The sequence below is a fragment of the Phyllobates terribilis genome, unplaced genomic scaffold (assembly GCF_046119375.1).
Source record: "Phyllobates terribilis strain yellow unplaced genomic scaffold, ASM4611937v1 Scaffold_108__1_contigs__length_5656254, whole genome shotgun sequence".
NCBI classification, from domain to species: Eukaryota; Metazoa; Chordata; class Amphibia; order Anura; family Dendrobatidae; genus Phyllobates; species Phyllobates terribilis.
The window spans coordinates 3,381,374-3,407,862 of NW_027362868.1; the positions used below are offsets into that span (position 1 = coordinate 3,381,374).

The window sequence follows — 26,489 nt, forward strand, 5'->3', positions numbered from 1 at the left end:
TAATGCCTGCAGACTATAAAAGAGAACCCAACCCAAAAAGTTTGGTTGATTAGTCTGTGGCATTCTGTTAAACTGTTGCTTATGGCGGTCTCTGTGAGCTTCTCAGCGACATTCAGCCAGCCAGGTATCCTGCCTGCAGTAGATGGAATGTGGCAATGGAACGCTGGCTGCGCGTGTCATAATAGGCTCTGAGCCTTTATATACCTGTGCACAGCAGCAGCCACCTTCAGTCTGCTGCTGGACAGCCAGCAGCAGCAGCAGCAGGAGAGGTATGTAATCAGGAGCCCTCCTGCTAAGGGTAGACAGCTGCTCGTTCCACCCCACCCCCCGCCTTAATTGGTTCTCCTCCCTTCCAACGGTGTTGAGGCGGGTGGGAACAGCAGGGGGTGAAGGTGCTGTGTTTAAAGAGGTGGAGTTATGCAGATCTAAAACGCGTGGATTGCAGCAGCAGCAAGCCGAAAAGTGCAGGCATGTAAGGGATCTAGAGGTTGACAACATGTCTTCTTAACGGGAGTCCAGGAGCTCATCTCCACAAATGGACTTTTTAGGATCCTTGGGTGGCTCCGTAGTTTGAAACCAATTCTGGTTATCGCTTCTCGGCCTTTTGGCTAAGATCAAGTGTAGTATCTGTTCTTATCAGTTTAATATCTGATACGTCCCCTATCTGGGGACCATATATTAAATGGATTTTTAGAACAGGGAGATGGAAAAAGAGCTTGCTCTGTCCACTCCACGCATTGACCTGGTATTGCAGTATCTCCAGGACCGGTGCACCCCTTCTTTAATGCAGTTTCTAAAATCAGAAAGAATTGAATTCAATGTTTTTTGTTCATTTTGCTTGTTTGTCGGATTTTGGGATGGACTCTTTGGCTCTGCTTTTCTTCTCCTCATTGGATTTTTCATGTTCAAAGTTGCAGAAGCCAGATTACAAGCTCATTTTGGTTCAACTTCAGCAACTGTGCATTGCATTGCCATGTAATGTGATGCAATGCTATCTTTCTAGCTCTCCCTTTTTACTTCCTTTTGGATAAACAGACATATTAGGCAAGCATTTTGGAGCTTTCACCTAAATAACTACAGGTGGTGAGATAAGCTGCACAATATAATTGACCTTTCAGTATATTGTTGCACACACACCATCTATTTAGCAAATGCCCTTGTTATCAACAGCAGCCTTTTAAACTCACCTGAGCTAACAGGTATGTGCGCTGGTTACTCTGCTGCGCTTAAAATTTCTTTTTTGGTTTGCTACAATGCCTTTTCTGAAACGTTGTCTCCTTCTGCTGGAACACTGACTTCTTTCATTTAATGCCTGCAGACTATAAAAGAGAACCCAACCCAAAAAGTTTGGTTGATTAGTCTGTGGCATTCTGTTAAACTGTTGCTTATGGCGGTCTCTGTGAGCTTCTCAGCGACATTCAGCCAGCCAGGTATCCTGCCTGCAGTAGATGGAATGTGGCAATGGAACGCTGGCTGCGCGTGTCATAATAGGCTCTGAGCCTTTATATACCTGTGCACAGCAGCAGCCACCTTCAGTCTGCTGCTGGACAGCCAGCAGCAGCAGCAGCAGGAGAGGTATGTAATCAGGAGCCCTCCTGCTAAGGGTAGACAGCTGCTCGTTCCACCCCACCCCCCGCCTTAATTGGTTCTCCTCCCTTCCAACGGTGTTGAGGCGGGTGGGAACAGCAGGGGGTGAAGGTGCTGTGTTTAAAGAGGTGGAGTTATGCAGATCTAAAACGCGTGGATTGCAGCAGCAGCAAGCCGAAAAGTGCAGGCATGTAAGGGATCTAGAGGTTGACAACATGTCTTCTTAACGGGAGTCCAGGAGCTCATCTCCACAAATGGACTTTTTAGGATCCTTGGGTGGCTCCGTAGTTTGAAACCAATTCTGGTTATCGCTTCTCGGCCTTTTGGCTAAGATCAAGTGTAGTATCTGTTCTTATCAGTTTAATATCTGATACATCCCCTATCTGGGGACCATATATTAAATGGATTTTTAGAACAGGGAGATGGAAAAAGAGCTTGCTCTGTCCACTCCACGCATTGACCTGGTATTGCAGTATCTCCAGGACCGGTGCACCCCTTCTTTAATGCAGTTTCTAAAATCAGAAAGAATTGAATTCAATGTTTTTTGTTCATTTTGCTTGTTTGTCGGATTTTGGGATGGACTCTTTGGCTCTGCTTTTCTTCTCCTCATTGGATTTTTCATGTTCAAAGTTGCAGAAGCCAGATTACAAGCTCATTTTGGTTCAACTTCAGCAACTGTGCATTGCATTGCCATGTAATGTGATGCAATGCTATCTTTCTAGCTCTCCCTTTTTACTTCCTTTTGGATAAACAGACATATTAGGCAAGCATTTTGGAGCTTTCACCTAAATAACTACAGGTGGTGAGATAAGCTGCACAATATAATTGACCTTTCAGTATATTGTTGCACACACACCATCTATTTAGCAAATACCCTTGTTATCAACAGCAGCCTTTTAAACTCACCTGAGCTAACAGGTATGTGAGCTGGTTACTCTGCTGCGCTTAAAATTTCTTTTTTGGTTTGCTACAATGCCTTTTCTGAAACGTTGTCTCCTTCTGCTGGAACACTGACTTCTTTCATTTAATGCCTGCAGACTATAAAAGAGAACCCAACCCAAAAAGTTTGGTTGATTAGTCTGTGGCATTCTGTTAAACTGTTGCTTATGGCGGTCTCTGTGAGCTTCTCAGCGACATTCAGCCAGCCAGGTATCCTGCCTGCAGTAGATGGAATGTGCCAATGGAACGCTGGCTGCGCGTGTCATAATAGGCTCTGAGCCTTTATATACCTGTGCACAGCAGCAGCCACCTTCAGTCTGCTGCTGGACAGCCAGCAGCAGCAGCAGCAGGAGAGGTATGTAATCAGGAGCCCTCCTGCTAAGGGTAGACAGCTGCTCGTTCCACCCCACCCCCCGCCTTAATTGGTTCTCCTCCCTTCCAACGGTGTTGAGGCGGGTGGGAACAGCAGGGGGTGAAGGTGCTGTGTTTAAAGAGGTGGAGTTATGCAGATCTAAAACACGTGGATTGCAGCAGCAGCAAGCCGAAAAGTGCAGGCATGTAAGGGATCTAGAGGTTGACAACATGTCTTCTTAACGGGAGTCCAGGAGCTCATCTCCACAAATGGACTTTTTAGGATCCTTGGGTGGCTCCGTAGTTTGAAACCAATTCTGGTTATCGCTTCTCGGCCTTTTGGCTAAGATCAAGTGTAGTATCTGTTCTTATCAGTTTAATATCTGATACGTCCCCTATCTGGGGACCATATATTAAATGGATTTTTAGAACAGGGAGATGGAAAAAGAGCTTGCTCTGTCCACTCCACGCATTGACCTGGTATTGCAGTATCTCCAGGACCGGTGCACCCCTTCTTTAATGCAGTTTCTAAAATCAGAAAGAATTGAATTCAATGTTTTTTGTTCATTTTGCTTGTTTGTCGGATTTTGGGATGGACTCTTTGGCTCTGCTTTTCTTCTCCTCATTGGATTTTTCATGTTCAAAGTTGCAGAAGCCAGATTACAAGCTCATTTTGGTTCAACTTCAGCAACTGTGCATTGCATTGCCATGTAATGTGATGCAATGCTATCTTTCTAGCTCTCCCTTTTTACTTCCTTTTGGATAAACAGACATATTAGGCAAGCATTTTGGAGCTTTCACCTAAATAACTACAGGTGGTGAGATAAGCTGCACAATATAATTGACCTTTCAGTATATTGTTGCACACACACCATCTATTTAGCAAATGCCCTTGTTATCAACAGCAGCCTTTTAAACTCACCTGAGCTAACAGGTATGTGCGCTGGTTACTCTGCTGCGCTTAAAATTTCTTTTTTGGTTTGCTACAATGCCTTTTCTGAAACGTTGTCTCCTTCTGCTGGAACACTGACTTCTTTCATTTAATGCCTGCAGACTATAAAAGAGAACCCAACCCAAAAAGTTTGGTTGATTAGTCTGTGGCATTCTGTTAAACTGTTGCTTATGGCGGTCTCTGTGAGCTTCTCAGCGACATTCAGCCAGCCAGGTATCCTGCCTGCAGTAGATGGAATGTGGCAATGGAACGCTGGCTGCGCGTGTCATAATAGGCTCTGAGCCTTTATATACCTGTGCACAGCAGCAGCCACCTTCAGTCTGCTGCTGGACAGCCAGCAGCAGCAGCAGCAGGAGAGGTATGTAATCAGGAGCCCTCCTGCTAAGGGTAGACAGCTGCTCGTTCCACCCCACCCCCCGCCTTAATTGGTTCTCCTCCCTTCCAACGGTGTTGAGGCGGGTGGGAACAGCAGGGGGTGAAGGTGCTGTGTTTAAAGAGGTGGAGTTATGCAGATCTAAAACGCGTGGATTGCAGCAGCAGCAAGCCGAAAAGTGCAGGCATGTAAGGGATCTAGAGGTTGACAACATGTCTTCTTAACGGGAGTCCAGGAGCTCATCTCCACAAATGGACTTTTTAGGATCCTTGGGTGGCTCCGTAGTTTGAAACCAATTCTGGTTATCGCTTCTCGGCCTTTTGGCTAAGATCAAGTGTAGTATCTGTTCTTATCAGTTTAATATCTGATACGTCCCCTATCTGGGGACCATATATTAAATGGATTTTTAGAACAGGGAGATGGAAAAAGAGCTTGCTCTGTCCACTCCACGCATTGACCTGGTATTGCAGTATCTCCAGGACCGGTGCACCCCTTCTTTAATGCAGTTTCTAAAATCAGAAAGAATTGAATTCAATGTTTTTTGTTCATTTTGCTTGTTTGTCGGATTTTGGGATGGACTCTTTGGCTCTGCTTTTCTTCTCCTCATTGGATTTTTCATGTTCAAAGTTGCAGAAGCCAGATTACAAGCTCATTTTGGTTCAACTTCAGCAACTGTGCATTGCATTGCCATGTAATGTGATGCAATGCTATCTTTCTAGCTCTCCCTTTTTACTTCCTTTTGGATAAACAGACATATTAGGCAAGCATTTTGGAGCTTTCACCTAAATAACTACAGGTGGTGAGATAAGCTGCACAATATAATTGACCTTTCAGTATATTGTTGCACACACACCATCTATTTAGCAAATGCCCTTGTTATCAACAGCAGCCTTTTAAACTCACCTGAGCTAACAGGTATGTGCGCTGGTTACTCTGCTGCGCTTAAAATTTCTTTTTTGGTTTGCTACAATGCCTTTTCTGAAACGTTGTCTCCTTCTGCTGGAACACTGACTTCTTTCATTTAATGCCTGCAGACTATAAAAGAGAACCCAACCCAAAAAGTTTGGTTGATTAGTCTGTGGCATTCTGTTAAACTGTTGCTTATGGCGGTCTCTGTGAGCTTCTCAGCGACATTCAGCCAGCCAGGTATCCTGCCTGCAGTAGATGGAATGTGGCAATGGAACGCTGGCTGCGCGTGTCATAATAGGCTCTGAGCCTTTATATACCTGTGCACAGCAGCAGCCACCTTCAGTCTGCTGCTGGACAGCCAGCAGCAGCAGCAGCAGGAGAGGTATGTAATCAGGAGCCCTCCTGCTAAGGGTAGACAGCTGCTCGTTCCACCCCACCCCCCGCCTTAATTGGTTCTCCTCCCTTCCAACGGTGTTGAGGCGGGTGGGAACAGCAGGGGGTGAAGGTGCTGTGTTTAAAGAGGTGGAGTTATGCAGATCTAAAACGCGTGGATTGCAGCAGCAGCAAGCCGAAAAGTGCAGGCATGTAAGGGATCTAGAGGTTGACAACATGTCTTCTTAACGGGAGTCCAGGAGCTCATCTCCACAAATGGACTTTTTAGGATCCTTGGGTGGCTCCGTAGTTTGAAACCAATTCTGGTTATCGCTTCTCGGCCTTTTGGCTAAGATCAAGTGTAGTATCTTTCGAAAAGGCGGTTTTGGATGTTGGCCGCCCTAGTAGATTGATACATTATGCACACTGGGGTTTAGGCGCTTGTTAGTACGCCAGGTGGCTAATATAGTCATCTGGTGGAAAGCATGGCCCCCCAGGATCGACGCCATTGGGCCGGGGAAGATCGAAAGCCCGAAGTGTGAAGTGCCCCAGGAGTGGTGACCCTGGGGTGCCTTAACTCACTGGGATTGGGAACCCCACTTGAGTTTATGGCACATTTGCACAAGCACTTCAAATTTTCTTTCTTCGCACACACCCTTATTCCGGGCCTTCTGGCCTTAGGATGGGGAATTTTTCAATTCCCGGTCGAAGGTCCGGGCAGTATTATACTGTGAAACCTTCACTATTTATTTAATTTCTTTGTCACTGTGTGTCCACTTATTCACGTGTGTCACGTCCTACTAGGATTTTGTCGGGATGCGGTTCCCTTACGGGTTCCTCTCTTGGCAGGTCTAGGGGGGGAGTGTGTGGCCATCAGGTTCCGCTCCCCCCTGAACCCCCCTGGCTCTCCTCTTTCGGGAGGAGAGCGTTGTTGGCTCCCCTCTTCCGGGAGGGGAGCACAGTCTTTGGCTCCCAGTGCCTTGCTCGGGTGAGAACTCGGGCAGGTGCTGGGGGTAAGATTGGGTCGCCTCTGGCTTCGGCTGGAGGTGGCTTTTTGTCCCTGTTCCTCGCTGTGGCCTTTTGGCTCGGAGGGACGGGGAATGGTTTGGGGGACCCTTCTCCTTTTGGAGAGGGTTTCAAGAAGACCAGCATCCTAGTGCACTTTTTTTGTGGCACTTGTCACTTTTTTAAGCGCACTCGGGTTTTGTACACGAATTCGGGCTTTCGATTAAAAAAAAAAATCTGTTCTTATCAGTTTAATATCTGATACGTCCCCTATCTGGGGACCATATATTAAATGGATTTTTAGAACAGGGAGATGGAAAAAGAGCTTGCTCTGTCCACTCCACGCATTGACCTGGTATTGCAGTATCTCCAGGACCGGTGCACCCCTTCTTTAATGCAGTTTCTAAAATCAGAAAGAATTGAATTCAATGTTTTTTGTTCATTTTGCTTGTTTGTCGGATTTTGGGATGGACTCTTTGGCTCTGCTTTTCTTCTCCTCATTGGATTTTTCATGTTCAAAGTTGCAGAAGCCAGATTACAAGCTCATTTTGGTTCAACTTCAGCAACTGTGCATTGCATTGCCATGTAATGTGATGCAATGCTATCTTTCTAGCTCTCCCTTTTTACTTCCTTTTGGATAAACAGACATATTAGGCAAGCATTTTGGAGCTTTCACCTAAATAACTACAGGTGGTGAGATAAGCTGCACAATATAATTGACCTTTCAGTATATTGTTGCACACACACCATCTATTTAGCAAATGCCCTTGTTATCAACAGCAGCCTTTTAAACTCACCTGAGCTAACAGGTATGTGCGCTGGTTACTCTGCTGCGCTTAAAATTTCTTTTTTGGTTTGCTACAATGCCTTTTCTGAAACATTGTCTCCTTCTGCTGGAACACTGACTTCTTTCATTTAATGCCTGCAGACTATAAAAGAGAACCCAACCCAAAAAGTTTGGTTGATTAGTCTGTGGCATTCTGTTAAACTGTTGCTTATGGCGGTCTCTGTGAGCTTCTCAGCGACATTCAGCCAGCCAGGTATCCTGCCTGCAGTAGATGGAATGTGGCAATGGAACGCTGGCTGCGCGTGTCATAATAGGCTCTGAGCCTTTATATACCTGTGCACAGCAGCAGCCACCTTCAGTCTGCTGCTGGACAGCCAGCAGCAGCAGCAGCAGGAGAGGTATGTAATCAGGAGCCCTCCTGCTAAGGGTAGACAGCTGCTCGTTCCACCCCACCCCCCGCCTTAATTGGTTCTCCTCCCTTCCAACGGTGTTGAGGCGGGTGGGAACAGCAGGGGGTGAAGGTGCTGTGTTTAAAGAGGTGGAGTTATGCAGATCTAAAACGCGTGGATTGCAGCAGCAGCAAGCCGAAAAGTGCAGGCATGTAAGGGATCTAGAGGTTGACAACATGTCTTCTTAACGGGAGTCCAGGAGCTCATCTCCACAAATGGACTTTTTAGGATCCTTGGGTGGCTCCGTAGTTTGAAACCAATTCTGGTTATCGCTTCTCGGCCTTTTGGCTAAGATCAAGTGTAGTATCTGTTCTTATCAGTTTAATATCTGATACGTCCCCTATCTGGGGACCATATATTAAATGGATTTTTAGAACAGGGAGATGGAAAAAGAGCTTGCTCTGTCCACTCCACGCATTGACCTGGTATTGCAGTATCTCCAGGACCGGTGCACCCCTTCTTTAATGCAGTTTCTAAAATCAGAAAGAATTGAATTCAATGTTTTTTGTTCATTTTGCTTGTTTGTCGGATTTTGGGATGGACTCTTTGGCTCTGCTTTTCTTCTCCTCATTGGATTTTTCATGTTCAAAGTTGCAGAAGCCAGATTACAAGCTCATTTTGGTTCAACTTCAGCAACTGTGCATTGCATTGCCATGTAATGTGATGCAATGCTATCTTTCTAGCTCTCCCTTTTTACTTCCTTTTGGATAAACAGACATATTAGGCAAGCATTTTGGAGCTTTCACCTAAATAACTACAGGTGGTGAGATAAGCTGCACAATATAATTGACCTTTCAGTATATTGTTGCACACACACCATCTATTTAGCAAATGCCCTTGTTATCAACAGCAGCCTTTTAAACTCACCTGAGCTAACAGGTATGTGCGCTGGTTACTCTGCTGCGCTTAAAATTTCTTTTTTGGTTTGCTACAATGCCTTTTCTGAAACGTTGTCTCCTTCTGCTGGAACACTGACTTCTTTCATTTAATGCCTGCAGACTATAAAAGAGAACCCAACCCAAAAAGTTTGGTTGATTAGTCTGTGGCATTCTGTTAAACTGTTGCTTATGGCGGTCTCTGTGAGCTTCTCAGCGACATTCAGCCAGCCAGGTATCCTGCCTGCAGTAGATGGAATGTGGCAATGGAACGCTGGCTGCGCGTGTCATAATAGGCTCTGAGCCTTTATATACCTGTGCACAGCAGCAGCCACCTTCAGTCTGCTGCTGGACAGCCAGCAGCAGCAGCAGCAGGAGAGGTATGTAATCAGGAGCCCTCCTGCTAAGGGTAGACAGCTGCTCGTTCCACCCCACCCCCCGCCTTAATTGGTTCTCCTCCCTTCCAACGGTGTTGAGGCGGGTGGGAACAGCAGGGGGTGAAGGTGCTGTGTTTAAAGAGGTGGAGTTATGCAGATCTAAAACGCGTGGATTGCAGCAGCAGCAAGCCGAAAAGTGCAGGCATGTAAGGGATCTAGAGGTTGACAACATGTCTTCTTAACGGGAGTCCAGGAGCTCATCTCCACAAATGGACTTTTTAGGATCCTTGGGTGGCTCCGTAGTTTGAAACCAATTCTGGTTATCGCTTCTCGGCCTTTTGGCTAAGATCAAGTGTAGTATCTGTTCTTATCAGTTTAATATCTGATACGTCCCCTATCTGGGGACCATATATTAAATGGATTTTTAGAACAGGGAGATGGAAAAAGAGCTTGCTCTGTCCACTCCACGCATTGACCTGGTATTGCAGTATCTCCAGGACCGGTGCACCCCTTCTTTAATGCAGTTTCTAAAATCAGAAAGAATTGAATTCAATGTTTTTTGTTCATTTTGCTTGTTTGTCGGATTTTGGGATGGACTCTTTGGCTCTGCTTTTCTTCTCCTCATTGGATTTTTCATGTTCAAAGTTGCAGAAGCCAGATTACAAGCTCATTTTGGTTCAACTTCAGCAACTGTGCATTGCATTGCCATGTAATGTGATGCAATGCTATCTTTCTAGCTCTCCCTTTTTACTTCCTTTTGGATAAACAGACATATTAGGCAAGCATTTTGGAGCTTTCACCTAAATAACTACAGGTGGTGAGATAAGCTGCACAATATAATTGACCTTTCAGTATATTGTTGCACACACACCATCTATTTAGCAAATGCCCTTGTTATCAACAGCAGCCTTTTAAACTCACCTGAGCTAACAGGTATGTGCGCTGGTTACTCTGCTGCGCTTAAAATTTCTTTTTTGGTTTGCTACAATGCCTTTTCTGAAACGTTGTCTCCTTCTGCTGGAACACTGACTTCTTTCATTTAATGCCTGCAGACTATAAAAGAGAACCCAACCCAAAAAGTTTGGTTGATTAGTCTGTGGCATTCTGTTAAACTGTTGCTTATGGCGGTCTCTGTGAGCTTCTCAGCGACATTCAGCCAGCCAGGTATCCTGCCTGCAGTAGATGGAATGTGGCAATGGAACGCTGGCTGCGCGTGTCATAATAGGCTCTGAGCCTTTATATACCTGTGCACAGCAGCAGCCACCTTCAGTCTGCTGCTGGACAGCCAGCAGCAGCAGCAGCAGGAGAGGTATGTAATCAGGAGCCCTCCTGCTAAGGGTAGACAGCTGCTCGTTCCACCCCACCCCCCGCCTTAATTGGTTCTCCTCCCTTCCAACGGTGTTGAGGCGGGTGGGAACAGCAGGGGGTGAAGGTGCTGTGTTTAAAGAGGTGGAGTTATGCAGATCTAAAACGCGTGGATTGCAGCAGCAGCAAGCCGAAAAGTGCAGGCATGTAAGGGATCTAGAGGTTGACAACATGTCTTCTTAACGGGAGTCCAGGAGCTCATCTCCACAAATGGACTTTTTAGGATCCTTGGGTGGCTCCGTAGTTTGAAACCAATTCTGGTTATCGCTTCTCGGCCTTTTGGCTAAGATCAAGTGTAGTATCTGTTCTTATCAGTTTAATATCTGATACGTCCCCTATCTGGGGACCATATATTAAATGGATTTTTAGAACAGGGAGATGGAAAAAGAGCTTGCTCTGTCCACTCCACGCATTGACCTGGTATTGCAGTATCTCCAGGACCGGTGCACCCCTTCTTTAATGCAGTTTCTAAAATCAGAAAGAATTGAATTCAATGTTTTTTGTTCATTTTGCTTGTTTGTCGGATTTTGGGATGGACTCTTTGGCTCTGCTTTTCTTCTCCTCATTGGATTTTTCATGTTCAAAGTTGCAGAAGCCAGATTACAAGCTCATTTTGGTTCAACTTCAGCAACTGTGCATTGCATTGCCATGTAATGTGATGCAATGCTATCTTTCTAGCTCTCCCTTTTTACTTCCTTTTGGATAAACAGACATATTAGGCAAGCATTTTGGAGCTTTCACCTAAATAACTACAGGTGGTGAGATAAGCTGCACAATATAATTGACCTTTCAGTATATTGTTGCACACACACCATCTATTTAGCAAATGCCCTTGTTATCAACAGCAGCCTTTTAAACTCACCTGAGCTAACAGGTATGTGCGCTGGTTACTCTGCTGCGCTTAAAATTTCTTTTTTGGTTTGCTACAATGCCTTTTCTGAAACGTTGTCTCCTTCTGCTGGAACACTGACTTCTTTCATTTAATGCCTGCAGACTATAAAAGAGAACCCAACCCAAAAAGTTTGGTTGATTAGTCTGTGGCATTCTGTTAAACTGTTGCTTATGGCGGTCTCTGTGAGCTTCTCAGCGACATTCAGCCAGCCAGGTATCCTGCCTGCAGTAGATGGAATGTGGCAATGGAACGCTGGCTGCGCGTGTCATAATAGGCTCTGAGCCTTTATATACCTGTGCACAGCAGCAGCCACCTTCAGTCTGCTGCTGGACAGCCAGCAGCAGCAGCAGCAGGAGAGGTATGTAATCAGGAGCCCTCCTGCTAAGGGTAGACAGCTGCTCGTTCCACCCCACCCCCCGCCTTAATTGGTTCTCCTCCCTTCCAACGGTGTTGAGGCGGGTGGGAACAGCAGGGGGTGAAGGTGCTGTGTTTAAAGAGGTGGAGTTATGCAGATCTAAAACGCGTGGATTGCAGCAGCAGCAAGCCGAAAAGTGCAGGCATGTAAGGGATCTAGAGGTTGACAACATGTCTTCTTAACGGGAGTCCAGGAGCTCATCTCCACAAATGGACTTTTTAGGATCCTTGGGTGGCTCCGTAGTTTGAAACCAATTCTGGTTATCGCTTCTCGGCCTTTTGGCTAAGATCAAGTGTAGTATCTGTTCTTATCAGTTTAATATCTGATACGTCCCCTATCTGGGGACCATATATTAAATGGATTTTTAGAACAGGGAGATGGAAAAAGAGCTTGCTCTGTCCACTCCACGCATTGACCTGGTATTGCAGTACCTCCAGGACCGGTGCACCCCTTCTTTAATGCAGTTTCTAAAATCAGAAAGAATTGAATTCAATGTTTTTTGTTCATTTTGCTTGTTTGTCGGATTTTGGGATGGACTCTTTGGCTCTGCTTTTCTTCTCCTCATTGGATTTTTCATGTTCAAAGTTGCAGAAGCCAGATTACAAGCTCATTTTGGTTCAACTTCAGCAACTGTGCATTGCATTGCCATGTAATGTGATGCAATGCTATCTTTCTAGCTCTCCCTTTTTACTTCCTTTTGGATAAACAGACATATTAGGCAAGCATTTTGGAGCTTTCACCTAAATAACTACAGGTGGTGAGATAAGCTGCACAATATAATTGACCTTTCAGTATATTGTTGCACACACACCATCTATTTAGCAAATGCCCTTGTTATCAACAGCAGCCTTTTAAACTCACCTGAGCTAACAGGTATGTGCGCTGGTTACTCTGCTGCGCTTAAAATTTCTTTTTTGGTTTGCTACAATGCCTTTTCTGAAACGTTGTCTCCTTCTGCTGGAACACTGACTTCTTTCATTTAATGCCTGCAGACTATAAAAGAGAACCCAACCCAAAAAGTTTGGTTGATTAGTCTGTGGCATTCTGTTAAACTGTTGCTTATGGCGGTCTCTGTGAGCTTCTCAGCGACATTCAGCCAGCCAGGTATCCTGCCTGCAGTAGATGGAATGTGGCAATGGAACGCTGGCTGCACGTGTCATAATAGGCTCTGAGCCTTTATATACCTGTGCACAGCAGCAGCCACCTTCAGTCTGCTGCTGGACAGCCAGCAGCAGCAGCAGCAGGAGAGGTATGTAATCAGGAGCCCTCCTGCTAAGGGTAGACAGCTGCTCGTTCCACCCCACCCCCCGCCTTAATTGGTTCTCCTCCCTTCCAACGGTGTTGAGGCGGGTGGGAACAGCAGGGGGTGAAGGTGCTGTGTTTAAAGAGGTGGAGTTATGCAGATCTAAAACGCGTGGATTGCAGCAGCAGCAAGCCGAAAAGTGCAGGCATGTAAGGGATCTAGAGGTTGACAACTTGTCTTCTTAACGGGAGTCCAGGAGCTCATCTCCACAAATGGACTTTTTAGGATCCTTGGGTGGCTCCGTAGTTTGAAACCAATTCTGGTTATCGCTTCTCGGCCTTTTGGCTAAGATCAAGTGTAGTATCTGTTCTTATCAGTTTAATATCTGATACGTCCCCTATCTGGGGACCATATATTAAATGGATTTTTAGAACAGGGAGATGGAAAAAGAGCTTGCTCTGTCCACTCCACGCATTGACCTGGTATTGCAGTATCTCCAGGACCGGTGCACCCCTTCTTTAATGCAGTTTCTAAAATCAGAAAGAATTGAATTCAATGTTTTTTGTTCATTTTGCTTGTTTGTCGGATTTTGGGATGGACTCTTTGGCTCTGCTTTTCTTCTCCTCATTGGATTTTTCATGTTCAAAGTTGCAGAAGCCAGATTACAAGCTCATTTTGGTTCAACTTCAGCAACTGTGCATTGCATTGCCATGTAATGTGATGCAATGCTATCTTTCTAGCTCTCCCTTTTTACTTCCTTTTGGATAAACAGACATATTAGGCAAGCATTTTGGAGCTTTCACCTAAATAACTACAGGTGGTGAGATAAGCTGCACAATATAATTGACCTTTCAGTATATTGTTGCACACACACCATCTATTTAGCAAATGCCCTTGTTATCAACAGCAGCCTTTTAAACTCACCTGAGCTAACAGGTATGTGCGCTGGTTACTCTGCTGCGCTTAAAATTTCTTTTTTGGTTTGCTACAATGCCTTTTCTGAAACGTTGTCTCCTTCTGCTGGAACACTGACTTCTTTCATTTAATGCCTGCAGACTATAAAAGAGAACCCAACCCAAAAAGTTTGGTTGATTAGTCTGTGGCATTCTGTTAAACTGTTGCTTATGGCGGTCTCTGTGAGCTTCTCAGCGACATTCAGCCAGCCAGGTATCCTGCCTGCAGTAGATGGAATGTGGCAATGGAACGCTGGCTGCGCGTGTCATAATAGGCTCTGAGCCTTTATATACCTGTGCACAGCAGCAGCCACCTTCAGTCTGCTGCTGGACAGCCAGCAGCAGCAGCAGCAGGAGAGGTATGTAATCAGGAGCCCTCCTGCTAAGGGTAGACAGCTGCTCGTTCCACCCCACCCCCCGCCTTAATTGGTTCTCCTCCCTTCCAACGGTGTTGAGGCGGGTGGGAACAGCAGGGGGTGAAGGTGCTGTGTTTAAAGAGGTGGAGTTATGCAGATCTAAAACGCGTGGATTGCAGCAGCAGCAAGCCGAAAAGTGCAGGCATGTAAGGGATCTAGAGGTTGACAACATGTCTTCTTAACGGGAGTCCAGGAGCTCATCTCCACAAATGGACTTTTTAGGATCCTTGGGTGGCTCCGTAGTTTGAAACCAATTCTGGTTATCGCTTCTCGGCCTTTTGGCTAAGATCAAGTGTAGTATCTGTTCTTATCAGTTTAATATCTGATACGTCCCCTATCTGGGGACCATATATTAAATGGATTTTTAGAACAGGGAGATGGAAAAAGAGCTTGCTCTGTCCACTCCACGCATTGACCTGGTATTGCAGTATCTCCAGGACCGGTGCACCCCTTCTTTAATGCAGTTTCTAAAATCAGAAAGAATTGAATTCAATGTTTTTTGTTCATTTTGCTTGTTTGTCGGATTTTGGGATGGACTCTTTGGCTCTGCTTTTCTTCTCCTCATTGGATTTTTCATGTTCAAAGTTGCAGAAGCCAGATTACAAGCTCATTTTGGTTCAACTTCAGCAACTGTGCATTGCATTGCCATGTAATGTGATGCAATGCTATCTTTCTAGCTCTCCCTTTTTACTTCCTTTTGGATAAACAGACATATTAGGCAAGCATTTTGGAGCTTTCACCTAAATAACTACAGGTGGTGAGATAAGCTGCACAATATAATTGACCTTTCAGTATATTGTTGCACACACACCATCTATTTAGCAAATGCCCTTGTTATCAACAGCAGCCTTTTAAACTCACCTGAGCTAACAGGTATGTGCGCTGGTTACTCTGCTGCGCTTAAAATTTCTTTTTTGGTTTGCTACAATGCCTTTTCTGAAACGTTGTCTCCTTCTGCTGGAACACTGACTTCTTTCATCTAATGCCTGCAGACTATAAAAGAGAACCCAACCCAAAAAGTTTGGTTGATTAGTCTGTGGCATTCTGTTAAACTGTTGCTTATGGCGGTCTCTGTGAGCTTCTCAGCGACATTCAGCCAGCCAGGTATCCTGCCTGCAGTAGATGGAATGTGGCAATGGAACGCTGGCTGCGCGTGTCATAATAGGCTCTGAGCCTTTATATACCTGTGCACAGCAGCAGCCACCTTCAGTCTGCTGCTGGACAGCCAGCAGCAGCAGCAGCAGGAGAGGTATGTAATCAGGAGCCCTCCTGCTAAGGGTAGACAGCTGCTCGTTCCACCCCACCCCCCGCCTTAATTGGTTCTCCTCCCTTCCAACGGTGTTGAGGCGGGTGGGAACAGCAGGGGGTGAAGGTGCTGTGTTTAAAGAGGTGGAGTTATGCAGATCTAAAACGCGTGGATTGCAGCAGCAGCAAGCCGAAAAGTGCAGGCATGTAAGGGATCTAGAGGTTGACAACATGTCTTCTTAACGGGAGTCCAGGAGCTCATCTCCACAAATGGACTTTTTAGGATCCTTGGGTGGCTCCGTAGTTTGAAACCAATTCTGGTTATCGCTTCTCGGCCTTTTGGCTAAGATCAAGTGTAGTATCTGTTCTTATCAGTTTAATATCTGATACGTCCCCTATCTGGGGACCATATATTAAATGGATTTTTAGAACAGGGAGATGGAAAAAGAGCTTGCTCTGTCCACTCCACGCATTGACCTGGTATTGCAGTATCTCCAGGACCGGTGCACCCCTTCTTTAATGCAGTTTCTAAAATCAGAAAGAATTGAATTCAATGTTTTTTGTTCATTTTGCTTGTTTGTCGGATTTTGGGATGGACTCTTTGGCTCTGCTTTTCTTCTCCTCATTGGATTTTTCATGTTCAAAGTTGCAGAAGCCAGATTACAAGCTCATTTTGGTTCAACTTCAGCAACTGTGCATTGCATTGCCATGTAATGTGATGCAATGCTATCTTTCTAGCTCTCCCTTTTTACTTCCTTTTGGATAAACAGACATATTAGGCAAGCATTTTGGAGCTTTCACCTAAATAACTACAGGTGGTGAGATAAGCTGCACAATATAATTGACCTTTCAGTATATTGTTGCACACACACCATCTATTTAGCAAATGCCCTTGTTATCAACAGCAGCCTTTTAAACTCACCTGAGCTAACAGGTATGTGCGCTGGTTACTCTGCTGCGCTTAAAATTTCTTTTTTGGTTTGCTACAATGCCTTTTCTGAAACGTTGTCTCCTTCTGCTGGAACACTGACTTCTTTCATTTAATGCCTGCAGACTATAAAAGAGAACCCAACCCAAAAAGTTTGGTTGATTAGTCTGTGGCATTCTGTTAAACTGTTGCTTATGGCGGTCTCTGTGAGCTTCTCAGCGACATTCAGCCAGCCAGGTATCCTGCCTGCAGTAGATGGAATGTGGCAATGGAACGCTGGCTGCGCGTGTCATAATAGGCTCTGAGCCTTTATATACCTGTGCACAGCAGCAGCCACCTTCAGTCTGCTGCTGGACAGCCAGCAGCAGCAGCAGGAGAGGTATGTAATCAGGAGCCCTCCTGCTAAGGGTAGACAGCTGCTCGTTCCACCCCACCCCCCGCCTTAATTGGTTCTCCTCCCTTCCAACGGTGTTGAGGCGGGTGGGAACAGCAGGGGGTGAAGGTGCTGTGTTTAAAGAGGTGGAGTTATGCAGATCTAAAACGCGTGGATTGCAGCAGCAGCAAGCCGAAAAGTGCAGGCATGTAAGGGATCTAGAGGTTGACAACATGTCTTCTTAACGGGAGTCCAGGAGCTCATCTCCACAAATGGACTTTTTAGGATCCTTGGGTGGCTCCGTAGTTTGAAACCAATTCTGGTTATCGCTTCTCGGCCTTTTGGCTAAGATCAAGTGTAGTATCTGTTCTTATCAGTTTAATATCTGATACGTCCCCTATCTGGGGACCATATATTAAATGGATTTTTAGAACAGGGAGATGGAAAAAGAGCTTGCTCTGTCCACTCCACGCATTGACCTGGTATTGCAGTATCTCCAGGACCGGTGCACCCCTTCTTTAATGCAGTTTCTAAAATCAGAAAGAATTGAATTCAATGTTTTTTGTTCATTTTGCTTGTTTGTCGGATTTTGGGATGGACTCTTTGGCTCTGCTTTTCTTCTCCTCATTGGATTTTTCATGTTCAAAGTTGCAGAAGCCAGATTACAAGCTCATTTTGGTTCAACTTCAGCAACTGTGCATTGCATTGCCATGTAATGTGATGCAATGCTATCTTTCTAGCTCTCCCTTTTTACTTCCTTTTGGATAAACAGACATATTAGGCAAGCATTTTGGAGCTTTCACCTAAATAACTACAGGTGGTGAGATAAGCTGCACAATATAATTGACCTTTCAGTATATTGTTGCACACACACCATCTATTTAGCAAATGCCCTTGTTATCAACAGCAGCCTTTTAAACTCACCTGAGCTAACAGGTATGTGCGCTGGTTACTCTGCTGCGCTTAAAATTTCTTTTTTGGTTTGCTACAATGCCTTTTCTGAAACGTTGTCTCCTTCTGCTGGAACACTGACTTCTTTCATTTAATGCCTGCAGACTATAAAAGAGAACCCAACCCAAAAAGTTTGGTTGATTAGTCTGTGGCATTCTGTTAAACTGTTGCTTATGGCGGTCTCTGTGAGCTTCTCAGCGACATTCAGCCAGCCAGGTATCCTGCCTGCAGTAGATGGAATGTGGCAATGGAACGCTGGCTGCGCGTGTCATAATAGGCTCTGAGCCTTTATATACCTGTGCACAGCAGCAGCCACCTTCAGTCTGCTGCTGGACAGCCAGCAGCAGCAGCAGCAGGAGAGCTATGTAATCAGGAGCCCTCCTGCTAAGGGTAGACAGCTGCTCGTTCCACCCCACCCCCCGCCTTAATTGGTTCTCCTCCCTTCCAACGGTGTTGAGGCGGGTGGGAACAGCAGGGGGTGAAGGTGCTGTGTTTAAAGAGGTGGAGTTATGCAGATCTAAAACGCGTGGATTGCAGCAGCAGCAAGCCGAAAAGTGCAGGCATGTAAGGGATCTAGAGGTTGACAACATGTCTTCTTAACGGGAGTCCAGGAGCTCATCTCCACAAATGGACTTTTTAGGATCCTTGGGTGGCTCCGTAGTTTGAAACCAATTCTGGTTATCGCTTCTCGGCCTTTTGGCTAAGATCAAGTGTAGTATCTGTTCTTATCAGTTTAATATCTGATACGTCCCCTATCTGGGGACCATATATTAAATGGATTTTTAGAACAGGGAGATGGAAAAAGAGCTTGCTCTGTCCACTCCACGCATTGACCTGGTATTGCAGTATCTCCAGGACCGGTGCACCCCTTCTTTAATGCAGTTTCTAAAATCAGAAAGAATTGAATTCAATGTTTTTTGTTCATTTTGCTTGTTTGTCGGATTTTGGGATGGACTCTTTGGCTCTGCTTTTCTTCTCCTCATTGGATTTTTCATGTTCAAAGTTGCAGAAGCCAGATTACAAGCTCATTTTGGTTCAACTTCAGCAACTGTGCATTGCATTGCCATGTAATGTGATGCAATGCTATCTTTCTAGCTCTCCCTTTTTACTTCCTTTTGGATAAACAGACATATTAGGCAAGCATTTTGGAGCTTTCACCTAAATAACTACAGGTGGTGAGATAAGCTGCACAATATAATTGACCTTTCAGTATATTGTTGCACACACACCATCTATTTAGCAAATGCCCTTGTTATCAACAGCAGCCTTTTAAACTCACCTGAGCTAACAGGTATGTGCGCTGGTTACTCTGCTGCGCTTAAAATTTCTTTTTTGGTTTGCTACAATGCCTTTTCTGAAACGTTGTCTCCTTCTGCTGGAACACTGACTTCTTTCATTTAATGCCTGCAGACTATAAAAGAGAACCCAACCCAAAAAGTTTGGTTGATTAGTCTGTGGCATTCTGTTAAACTGTTGCTTATGGCGGTCTCTGTGAGCTTCTCAGCGACATTCAGCCAGCCAGGTATCCTGCCTGCAGTAGATGGAATGTGGCAATGGAACGCTGGCTGCGCGTGTCATAATAGGCTCTGAGCCTTTATATACCTGTGCACAGCAGCAGCCACCTTCAGTCTGCTGCTGGACAGCCAGCAGCAGCAGCAGCAGGAGAGGTATGTAATCAGGAGCCCTCCTGCTAAGGGTAGACAGCTGCTCGTTCCACCCCACCCCCCGCCTTAATTGGTTCTCCTCCCTTCCAACGGTGTTGAGGCGGGTGGGAACAGCAGGGGGTGAAGGTGCTGTGTTTAAAGAGGTGGAGTTATGCAGATCTAAAACGCGTGGATTGCAGCAGCAGCAAGCCGAAAAGTGCAGGCATGTAAGGGATCTAGAGGTTGACAACATGTCTTCTTAACGGGAGTCCAGGAGCTCATCTCCACAAATGGACTTTTTAGGATCCTTGGGTGGCTCCGTAGTTTGAAACCAATTCTGGTTATCGCTTCTCGGCCTTTTGGCTAAGATCAAGTGTAGTATCTGTTCTTATCAGTTTAATATCTGATACGTCCCCTATCTGGGGACCATATATTAAATGGATTTTTAGAACAGGGAGATGGAAAAAGAGCTTGCTCTGTCCACTCCACGCATTGACCTGGTATTGCAGTATCTCCAGGACCGGTGCACCCCTTCTTTAATGCAGTTTCTAAAATCAGAAAGAATTGAATTCAATGTTTTTTGTTCATTTTGCTTGTTTGTCGGATTTTGGGATGGACTCTTTGGCTCTGCTTTTCTTCTCCTCATTGGATTTTTCATGTTCAAAGTTGCAGAAGCCAGATTACAAGCTCATTTTGGTTCAACTTCAGCAACTGTGCATTGCATTGCCATGTAATGTGATGCAATGCTATCTTTCTAGCTCTCCCTTTTTACTTCCTTTTGGATAAACAGACATATTAGGCAAGCATTTTGGAGCTTTCACCTAAATAACTACAGGTGGTGAGATAAGCTGCACAATATAATTGACCTTTCAGTATATTGTTGCACACACACCATCTATTTAGCAAATGCCCTTGTTATCAACAGCAGCCTTTTAAACTCACCTGAGCTAACAGGTATGTGCGCTGGTTACTCTGCTGCGCTTAAAATTTCTTTTTTGGTTTGCTACAATGCCTTTTCTGAAACGTTGTCTCCTTCTGCTGGAACACTGACTTCTTTCATTTAATGCCTGCAGACTATAAAAGAGAACCCAACCCAAAAAGTTTGGTTGATTAGTCTGTGGCATTCTGTTAAACTGTTGCTTATGGCGGTCTCTGTGAGCTTCTCAGCGACATTCAGCCAGCCAGGTATCCTGCCTGCAGTAGATGGAATGTGGCAATGGAACGCTGGCTGCGCGTGTCATAATAGGCTCTGAGCCTTTATATACCTGTGCACAGCAGCAGCCACCTTCAGTCTGCTGCTGGACAGCCAGCAGCAGCAGCAGCAGGAGAGGTATGTAATCAGGAGCCCTCCTGCTAAGGGTAGACAGCTGCTCGTTCCACCCCACCCCCCGCCTTAATTGGTTCTCCTCCCTTCCAACGGTGTTGAGGCGGGTGGGAACAGCAGGGGGTGAAGGTGCTGTGTTTAAAGAGGTGGAGTTATGCAGATCTAAAACGCGTGGATTGCAGCAGCAGCAAGCCGAAAAGTGCAGGCATGTAAGGGATCTAGAGGTTGACAACATGTCTTCTTAACGGGAGTCCAGGAGCTCATCTCCACAAATGGACTTTTTAGGATCCTTGGGTGGCTCCGTAGTTTGAAACCAATTCTGGTTATCGCTTCTCGGCCTTTTGGCTAAGATCAAGTGTAGTATCTGTTCTTATCAGTTTAATATCTGATACGTCCCCTATCTGGGGACCATATATTAAATGGATTTTTAGAACAGGGAGATGGAAAAAGAGCTTGCTCTGTCCACTCCACGCATTGACCTGGTATTGCAGTATCTCCAGGACCGGTGCACCCCTTCTTTAATGCAGTTTCTAAAATCAGAAAGAATTGAATTCAATGTTTTTTGTTCATTTTGCTTGTTTGTCGGATTTTGGGATGGACTCTTTGGCTCTGCTTTTCTTCTCCTCATTGGATTTTTCATGTTCAAAGTTGCAGAAGCCAGATTACAAGCTCATTTTGGTTCAACTTCAGCAACTGTGCATTGCATTGCCATGTAATGTGATGCAATGCTATCTTTCTAGCTCTCCCTTTTTACTTCCTTTTGGATAAACAGACATATTAGGCAAGCATTTTGGAGCTTTCACCTAAATAACTACAGGTGGTGAGATAAGCTGCACAATATAATTGACCTTTCAGTATATTGTTGCACACACACCATCTATTTAGCAAATGCCCTTGTTATCAACAGCAGCCTTTTAAACTCACCTGAGCTAACAGGTATGTGCGCTGGTTACTCTGCTGCGCTTAAAATTTCTTTTTTGGTTTGCTACAATGCCTTTTCTGAAACGTTGTCTCCTTCTGCTGGAACACTGACTTCTTTCATTTAATGCCTGCAGACTATAAAAGAGAACCCAACCCAAAAAGTTTGGTTGATTAGTCTGTGGCATTCTGTTAAACTGTTGCTTATGGCGGTCTCTGTGAGCTTCTCAGCGACATTCAGCCAGCCAGGTATCCTGCCTGCAGTAGATGGAATGTGGCAATGGAACGCTGGCTGCGCGTGTCATAATAGGCTCTGAGCCTTTATATACCTGTGCACAGCAGCAGCCACCTTCAGTCTGCTGCTGGACAGCCAGCAGCAGCAGCAGCAGGAGAGGTATGTAATCAGGAGCCCTCCTGCTAAGGGTAGACAGCTGCTCGTTCCACCCCACCCCCCGCCTTAATTGGTTCTCCTCCCTTCCAACGGTGTTGAGGCGGGTGGGAACAGCAGGGGGTGAAGGTGCTGTGTTTAAAGAGGTGGAGTTATGCAGATCTAAAACGCGTGGATTGCAGCAGCAGCAAGCCGAAAAGTGCAGGCATGTAAGGGATCTAGAGGTTGACAACATGTCTTCTTAACGGGAGTCCAGGAGCTCATCTCCACAAATGGACTTTTTAGGATCCTTGGGTGGCTCCGTAGTTTGAAACCAATTCTGGTTATCGCTTCTCGGCCTTTTGGCTAAGATCAAGTGTAGTATCTGTTCTTATCAGTTTAATATCTGATACGTCCCCTATCTGGGGACCATATATTAAATGGATTTTTAGAACAGGGAGATGGAAAAAGAGCTTGCTCTGTCCACTCCACGCATTGACCTGGTATTGCAGTATCTCCAGGACCGGTGCACCCCTTCTTTAATGCAGTTTCTAAAATCAGAAAGAATTGAATTCAATGTTTTTTGTTCATTTTGCTTGTTTGTCGGATTTTGGGATGGACTCTTTGGCTCTGCTTTTCTTCTCCTCATTGGATTTTTCATGTTCAAAGTTGCAGAAGCCAGATTACAAGCTCATTTTGGTTCAACTTCAGCAACTGTGCATTGCATTGCCATGTAATGTGATGCAATGCTATCTTTCTAGCTCTCCCTTTTTACTTCCTTTTGGATAAACAGACATATTAGGCAAGCATTTTGGAGCTTTCACCTAAATAACTACAGGTGGTGAGATAAGCTGCACAATATAATTGACCTTTCAGTATATTGTTGCACACACACCATCTATTTAGCAAATGCCCTTGTTATCAACAGCAGCCTTTTAAACTCACCTGAGCTAACAGGTATGTGCGCTGGTTACTCTGCTGCGCTTAAAATTTCTTTTTTGGTTTGCTACAATGCCTTTTCTGAAACGTTGTCTCCTTCTGCTGGAACACTGACTTCTTTCATTTAATGCCTGCAGACTATAAAAGAGAACCCAACCCAAAAAGTTTGGTTGATTAGTCTGTGGCATTCTGTTAAACTGTTGCTTATGGCGGTCTCTGTGAGCTTCTCAGCGACATTCAGCCAGCCAGGTATCCTGCCTGCAGTAGATGGAATGTGGCAATGGAACGCTGGCTGCGCGTGTCATAATAGGCTCTGAGCCTTTATATACCTGTGCACAGCAGCAGCCACCTTCAGTCTGCTGCTGGACAGCCAGCAGCAGCAGCAGCAGGAGAGGTATGTAATCAGGAGCCCTCCTGCTAAGGGTAGACAGCTGCTCGTTCCACCCCACCCCCCGCCTTAATTGGTTCTCCTCCCTTCCAACGGTGTTGAGGCGGGTGGGAACAGCAGGGGGTGAAGGTGCTGTGTTTAAAGAGGTGGAGTTATGCAGATCTAAAACGCGTGGATTGCAGCAGCAGCAAGCCGAAAAGTGCAGGCATGTAAGGGATCTAGAGGTTGACAACATGTCTTCTTAACGGGAGTCCAGGAGCTCATCTCCACAAATGGACTTTTTAGGATCCTTGGGTGGCTCCGTAGTTTGAAACCAATTCTGGTTATCGCTTCTCGGCCTTTTGGCTAAGATCAAGTGTAGTATCTGTTCTTATCAGTTTAATATCTGATACGTCCCCTATCTGGGGACCATATATTAAATGGATTTTTAGAACAGGGAGATGGAAAAAGAGCTTGCTCTGTCCACTCCACGCATTGACCTGGTATTGCAGTATCTCCAGGACCGGTGCACCCCTTCTTTAATGCAGTTTCTAAAATCAGAAAGAATTGAATTCAATGTTTTTTGTTCATTTTGCTTGTTTGTCGGATTTTGGGATGGACTCTTTGGCTCTGCTTTTCTTCTCCTCATTGGATTTTTCATGTTCAAAGTTGCAGAAGCCAGATTACAAGCTCATTTTGGTTCAACTTCAGCAACTGTGCATTGCATTGCCATGTAATGTGATGCAATGCTATCTTTCTAGCTCTCCCTTTTTACTTCCTTTTGGATAAACAGACATATTAGGCAAGCATTTTGGAGCTTTCACCTAAATAACTACAGGTGGTGAGATAAGCTGCACAATATAATTGACCTTTCAGTATATTGTTGCACACACACCATCTATTTAGCAAATGCCCTTGTTATCAACAGCAGCCTTTTAAACTCACCTGAGCTAACAGGTATGTGCGCTGGTTACTCTGCTGCGCTTAAAATTTCTTTTTTGGTTTGCTACAATGCCTTTTCTGAAACGTTGTCTCCTTCTGCTGGAACACTGACTTCTTTCATTTAATGCCTGCAGACTATAAAAGAGAACCCAACCCAAAAAGTTTGGTTGATTAGTCTGTGGCATTCTGTTAAACTGTTGCTTATGGCGGTCTCTGTGAGCTTCTCAGCGACATTCAGCCAGCCAGGTATCCTGCCTGCAGTAGATGGAATGTGGCAATGGAACGCTGGCTGCGCGTGTCATAATAGGCTCTGAGCCTTTATATACCTGTGCACAGCAGCAGCCACCTTCAGTCTGCTGCTGGACAGCCAGCAGCAGCAGCAGCAGGAGAGGTATGTAATCAGGAGCCCTCCTGCTAAGGGTAGACAGCTGCTCGTTCCACCCCACCCCCCGCCTTAATTGGTTCTCCTCCCTTCCAACGGTGTTGAGGCGGGTGGGAACAGCAGGGGGTGAAGGTGCTGTGTTTAAAGAGGTGGAGTTATGCAGATCTAAAACGCGTGGATTGCAGCAGCAGCAAGCCGAAAAGTGCAGGCATGTAAGGGATCTAGAGGTTGACAACATGTCTTCTTAACGGGAGTCCAGGAGCTCATCTCCACAAATGGACTTTTTAGGATCCTTGGGTGGCTCCGTAGTTTGAAACCAATTCTGGTTATCGCTTCTCGGCCTTTTGGCTAAGATCAAGTGTAGTATCTGTTCTTATCAGTTTAATATCTGATACGTCCCCTATCTGGGGACCATATATTAAATGGATTTTTAGAACAGGGAGATGGAAAAAGAGCTTGCTCTGTCCACTCCACGCATTGACCTGGTATTGCAGTATCTCCAGGACCGGTGCACCCCTTCTTTAATGCAGTTTCCAAAATCAGAAAGAATTGAATTCAATGTTTTTTGTTCATTTTGCTTGTTTGTCGGATTTTGGGATGGACTCTTTGGCTCTGCTTTTCTTCTCCTCATTGGATTTTTCATGTTCAAAGTTGCAGAAGCCAGATTACAAGCTCATTTTGGTTCAACTTCAGCAACTGTGCATTGCATTGCCATGTAATGTGATGCAATGCTATCTTTCTAGCTCTCCCTTTTTACTTCCTTTTGGATAAACAGACATATTAGGCAAGCATTTTGGAGCTTTCACCTAAATAACTACAGGTGGTGAGATAAGCTGCACAATATAATTGACCTTTCAGTATATTGTTGCACACACACCATCTATTTAGCAAATGCCCTTGTTATCAACAGCAGCCTTTTAAACTCACCTGAGCTAACAGGTATGTGCGCTGGTTACTCTGCTGCGCTTAAAATTTCTTTTTTGGTTTGCTACAATGCCTTTTCTGAAACGTTGTCTCCTTCTGCTGGAACACTGACTTCTTTCATTTAATGCCTGCAGACTATAAAAGAGAACCCAACCCAAAAAGTTTGGTTGATTAGTCTGTGGCATTCTGTTAAACTGTTGCTTATGGCGGTCTCTGTGAGCTTCTCAGCGACATTCAGCCAGCCAGGTATCCTGCCTGCAGTAGATGGAATGTGGCAATGGAACGCTGGCTGCGCGTGTCATAATAGGCTCTGAGCCTTTATATACCTGTGCACAGCAGCAGCCACCTTCAGTCTGCTGCTGGACAGCCAGCAGCAGCAGCAGCAGGAGAGGTATGTAATCAGGAGCCCTCCTGCTAAGGGTAGACAGCTGCTCGTTCCACCCCACCCCCCGCCTTAATTGGTTCTCCTCCCTTCCAACGGTGTTGAGGCGGGTGGGAACAGCAGGGGGTGAAGGTGCTGTGTTTAAAGAGGTGGAGTTATGCAGATCTAAAACGCGTGGATTGCAGCAGCAGCAAGCCGAAAAGTGCAGGCATGTAAGGGATCTAGAGGTTGACAACATGTCTTCTTAACGGGAGTCCAGGAGCTCATCTCCACAAATGGACTTTTTAGGATCCTTGGGTGGCTCCGTAGTTTGAAACCAATTCTGGTTATCGCTTCTCAGCCTTTTGGCTAAGATCAAGTGTAGTATCTGTTCTTATCAGTTTAATATCTGATACGTCCCCTATCTGGGGACCATATATTAAATGGATTTTTAGAACAGGGAGATGGAAAAAGAGCTTGCTCTGTCCACTCCACGCATTGACCTGGTATTGCAGTATCTCCAGGACCGGTGCACCCCTTCTTTAATGCAGTTTCTAAAATCAGA

The 26,489-nt window shown here is 45.3% G+C and overlaps 20 non-coding genes and 1 pseudogene across 20 annotated transcripts; all 21 read left to right on the top strand.

Moving 5' to 3' along the window:
* Nucleotides 1-588: 588 nt before the first annotated feature.
* Nucleotides 589-779, top strand: LOC141200130 (U2 spliceosomal RNA). Its single transcript, XR_012271860.1, has one exon. It is a non-coding gene; the product is annotated as a U2 spliceosomal RNA (small nuclear RNA).
* Nucleotides 780-1,894: 1,115 nt separating this feature from the next.
* LOC141200472 (U2 spliceosomal RNA) lies at nucleotides 1,895-2,085 on the top strand. The gene has a single exon (XR_012272192.1). It is a non-coding gene; the product is annotated as a U2 spliceosomal RNA (small nuclear RNA).
* Nucleotides 2,086-3,200: 1,115 nt separating this feature from the next.
* Nucleotides 3,201-3,391, top strand: LOC141200131 (U2 spliceosomal RNA). Its single transcript, XR_012271861.1, has one exon. It is a non-coding gene; the product is annotated as a U2 spliceosomal RNA (small nuclear RNA).
* Nucleotides 3,392-4,506: 1,115 nt separating this feature from the next.
* Nucleotides 4,507-4,697, top strand: LOC141200132 (U2 spliceosomal RNA). Its single transcript, XR_012271862.1, has one exon. It is a non-coding gene; the product is annotated as a U2 spliceosomal RNA (small nuclear RNA).
* A 1,115-nt stretch (nucleotides 4,698-5,812) lies between these two features.
* On the top strand, nucleotides 5,813-5,904 carry LOC141201059 (U2 spliceosomal RNA; annotated as a pseudogene).
* Nucleotides 5,905-6,693: 789 nt separating this feature from the next.
* Nucleotides 6,694-6,877, top strand: LOC141200839 (U2 spliceosomal RNA). The gene has a single exon (XR_012272545.1). It is a non-coding gene; the product is annotated as a U2 spliceosomal RNA (small nuclear RNA).
* Nucleotides 6,878-7,992: 1,115 nt separating this feature from the next.
* On the top strand, nucleotides 7,993-8,183 carry LOC141200134 (U2 spliceosomal RNA). The gene has a single exon (XR_012271864.1). It is a non-coding gene; the product is annotated as a U2 spliceosomal RNA (small nuclear RNA).
* A 1,115-nt stretch (nucleotides 8,184-9,298) lies between these two features.
* On the top strand, nucleotides 9,299-9,489 carry LOC141200135 (U2 spliceosomal RNA). The gene has a single exon (XR_012271865.1). It is a non-coding gene; the product is annotated as a U2 spliceosomal RNA (small nuclear RNA).
* Nucleotides 9,490-10,604: 1,115 nt separating this feature from the next.
* LOC141200136 (U2 spliceosomal RNA) lies at nucleotides 10,605-10,795 on the top strand. Its single transcript, XR_012271866.1, has one exon. It is a non-coding gene; the product is annotated as a U2 spliceosomal RNA (small nuclear RNA).
* A 1,115-nt stretch (nucleotides 10,796-11,910) lies between these two features.
* On the top strand, nucleotides 11,911-12,101 carry LOC141201120 (U2 spliceosomal RNA). Its single transcript, XR_012272692.1, has one exon. It is a non-coding gene; the product is annotated as a U2 spliceosomal RNA (small nuclear RNA).
* A 1,115-nt stretch (nucleotides 12,102-13,216) lies between these two features.
* Nucleotides 13,217-13,407, top strand: LOC141200137 (U2 spliceosomal RNA). The gene has a single exon (XR_012271867.1). It is a non-coding gene; the product is annotated as a U2 spliceosomal RNA (small nuclear RNA).
* A 1,115-nt stretch (nucleotides 13,408-14,522) lies between these two features.
* LOC141200138 (U2 spliceosomal RNA) lies at nucleotides 14,523-14,713 on the top strand. Its single transcript, XR_012271868.1, has one exon. It is a non-coding gene; the product is annotated as a U2 spliceosomal RNA (small nuclear RNA).
* Nucleotides 14,714-15,828: 1,115 nt separating this feature from the next.
* LOC141200140 (U2 spliceosomal RNA) lies at nucleotides 15,829-16,019 on the top strand. The gene has a single exon (XR_012271869.1). It is a non-coding gene; the product is annotated as a U2 spliceosomal RNA (small nuclear RNA).
* Nucleotides 16,020-17,131: 1,112 nt separating this feature from the next.
* Nucleotides 17,132-17,322, top strand: LOC141200141 (U2 spliceosomal RNA). Its single transcript, XR_012271870.1, has one exon. It is a non-coding gene; the product is annotated as a U2 spliceosomal RNA (small nuclear RNA).
* Nucleotides 17,323-18,437: 1,115 nt separating this feature from the next.
* Nucleotides 18,438-18,628, top strand: LOC141200142 (U2 spliceosomal RNA). The gene has a single exon (XR_012271871.1). It is a non-coding gene; the product is annotated as a U2 spliceosomal RNA (small nuclear RNA).
* A 1,115-nt stretch (nucleotides 18,629-19,743) lies between these two features.
* Nucleotides 19,744-19,934, top strand: LOC141200143 (U2 spliceosomal RNA). Its single transcript, XR_012271872.1, has one exon. It is a non-coding gene; the product is annotated as a U2 spliceosomal RNA (small nuclear RNA).
* A 1,115-nt stretch (nucleotides 19,935-21,049) lies between these two features.
* On the top strand, nucleotides 21,050-21,240 carry LOC141200144 (U2 spliceosomal RNA). The gene has a single exon (XR_012271873.1). It is a non-coding gene; the product is annotated as a U2 spliceosomal RNA (small nuclear RNA).
* Nucleotides 21,241-22,355: 1,115 nt separating this feature from the next.
* LOC141200146 (U2 spliceosomal RNA) lies at nucleotides 22,356-22,546 on the top strand. Its single transcript, XR_012271875.1, has one exon. It is a non-coding gene; the product is annotated as a U2 spliceosomal RNA (small nuclear RNA).
* Nucleotides 22,547-23,661: 1,115 nt separating this feature from the next.
* Nucleotides 23,662-23,852, top strand: LOC141200147 (U2 spliceosomal RNA). Its single transcript, XR_012271876.1, has one exon. It is a non-coding gene; the product is annotated as a U2 spliceosomal RNA (small nuclear RNA).
* A 1,115-nt stretch (nucleotides 23,853-24,967) lies between these two features.
* LOC141200148 (U2 spliceosomal RNA) lies at nucleotides 24,968-25,158 on the top strand. The gene has a single exon (XR_012271877.1). It is a non-coding gene; the product is annotated as a U2 spliceosomal RNA (small nuclear RNA).
* A 1,115-nt stretch (nucleotides 25,159-26,273) lies between these two features.
* LOC141200354 (U2 spliceosomal RNA) lies at nucleotides 26,274-26,464 on the top strand. Its single transcript, XR_012272076.1, has one exon. It is a non-coding gene; the product is annotated as a U2 spliceosomal RNA (small nuclear RNA).
* Nucleotides 26,465-26,489: the final 25 nt, after the last annotated feature.